The sequence below is a fragment of the Urocitellus parryii genome, chromosome 4 (genome assembly GCF_045843805.1).
Source record: "Urocitellus parryii isolate mUroPar1 chromosome 4, mUroPar1.hap1, whole genome shotgun sequence".
NCBI classification, from domain to species: domain Eukaryota; kingdom Metazoa; phylum Chordata; class Mammalia; order Rodentia; family Sciuridae; genus Urocitellus; species Urocitellus parryii.
Genome location: NC_135534.1, coordinates 58,665,099 through 58,667,562, shown reverse-complemented (window position 1 = coordinate 58,667,562; position 2,464 = coordinate 58,665,099).

Here is a 2,464-nt window from a genome sequence, read left to right as displayed (position 1 = left end):
GATGGAATTCTCCCCTGAATCTCTTGTTCCCCAATAAAAGGCTACTCCCAGGTGTGTTCACTCTCTCTCTCTCCTGCTAGCCCTGAGTAATCCTTGCTGCCCTGCTGGGCGGTTAGAGGAGGGAACCAGAGAGGGGAACCGTCTCGGACCTAGCAATATAAATAAGGTAACTGAGTCTGTGTGTTTTATTTCGATCTCTTCTAACTAACTTTATGCCTAGAACCTCATTAATGAAACCATTGCGCAGGCCGCGTGGTAGAATTGGCGCCCAACGTGGGGCATTCTAGATTAGTTAGATTGAGTGGGAGCCCGCTATAAAGATAAGGATAAAAAGAAAGATAAAGGAAGAGGTGACATTTGGGTCACAAAAGTACCTAGAGTTATTGAGGGAAAGAGACGTTAAATTAATTAAAATTTGAAATTCAACTTCTACGGATAAGGAAATGTATCTGACTATTTTAGACAGTATAATTAATCAGAAAGGAAAACAGATAAAGAAAACTCAGATATTACAATTTTTAAAGATTGTAGGTGAATATTGTCCTTGGTTTTGTTACCAAGAGTCTCCAAATTTACTTACTTGGGAGAAATTAGGAAGAAAGTTACAGAGAGTCTGTCTTTCTAATGAAATACCTGGAGGCATAGAAAATATACAGAAAACTTGGACGGCTCTAGAAGTTTGTCTTTTTGAATATATGGGCCAGAGTTCGTGGCCCCCTGAGGACCTTTTAAAAGGCATTCAACGAGCTATTAGGTCTATTCAAATGGAAAATCCGCCGGAGGCTAAATTAATTCCCTTTCCCTTAAGCCGTTTAAAAACAAAGGCACTAGGGGCCAAGCCAAAGGTTAAAAATGTGAACTTAAACTCACAAGATCAGGCTAGCCCGCAGGCCGATTGTACAGAGCAACATCACAGAGGAGAAACCTCCCAAATCCTAGAGAGCCCTCCGGAAGAGGTAGATGATCTTGTTAGAGAGGAAAATACGGAAGAGACTCCTAGAGGGGCTCAGGGTTCTTCTCAACCACGTGGTTTAGAAAACCAAATTCAAAATGGCGATAGTTCAGAATCTCACCGCAGCTCACAGTCTGAGGAAGAGGAATCAGATGTTGAAATTCAGGACTTAGAGAGAAATTTTAATAGGCTGCGGTTAACACCGCCTGCCCAAGCTATTCCAATTCGACCAGTACCTGCTAGAAGGACAAAATTTAACAGGTACGCTGGAGTAACAATGACTTTTCTTACCCCAGTCCAGCAAGGTATTAAGAAGGCTCAAGAAATGGGAGAGGATTCTAATGGTTTTCACCTCTTTCCAGTTTTTGAGCAAGTTAATGAGCAAGATCAGAGAGTTAGAGTTCATGCTGTAATTCCATATAAAACTATTAAAGAACTAAAAAATGCATGTGAGACGTATGGTCCAAATTCCCCTTTTGTACAGAGTCTGATAGAAAATATTTGCTCACAACCCCTTCCTCCTATCGATTGGATTTTTTTAGCCAGATCTTGTCTGAGCAGGGGAGATTACTTGCTTTGGAAGACTTATTGGACTGATTTTTGTAATGAACATGCAGAAAGGAACAGAAGACAGGGCATAGAAATTCCAGTAATGATGTTTTTAGGGACTGAAGATTTCGCTGATTTAGAAAGACAGTTAAATTATGATTTTGTAGTATACAATCAAATTACTGATTGTGCAAAACGTGCTTGGAGACAGATCGTCCCCAAGGACCAGTCCAATTTAGTTCTTACCAAAATCAGACAAGGTGCCAATGAAACTTATTCAGATTTTGTAGCCCGACTGTATCAGTCGGTGAACAGGTCCATAGGGGACCCAGGAGCGAGTGAATTTATTGTTAGACAGTTGGCTTTTGAGAACGCAAATAAAATTGGTCAGGATGTTCTCCGACCGCATCGTAAAAAAGGAATAGTTTCTGAGTATATTCACCTGTGTTCTGACTTAGATTCCACACAGTTGCAAACAGTAGCTTTAGCGGCTGCATTAAAGAAACCTTGGGGCCGCAAAATTTAGGTCAAAAGTCCCGCGGTAGATGTTACGTTTGTGGAAAAAACAATCATTTTGCCTGCGAGTGTCGCATGCGCAATTTTAAGTTCAGGGCTCCATCTACTGGAGATAATAGATATTGCAGGACTCAGCGCCATGCGGTGGATTCAGATGGCTCGGATGAGCCCGCCTTCTCGCCGCCGGCATTTCCTCCTAGCTGGAGAACAAAAAACTTCTGTTCGGCCCCTCCCCGGGGCCGAGCAACAATACGGGGAATTCCAAGGGAGGTTGCAGAGTGTGACGTCACTGGCGCCGACCAGGACAGTCCGCAATTTTTACTGGGACAGAGATCGCAGACAGTTTTCTTAGGACCTTCAAAGACAGTTGAATTAGATCCTGAAACGGGGCCGGAATAAATCCCTACTGGAATTCTTGGGCCGCTTCCTGACAATACTGTAGGTTTA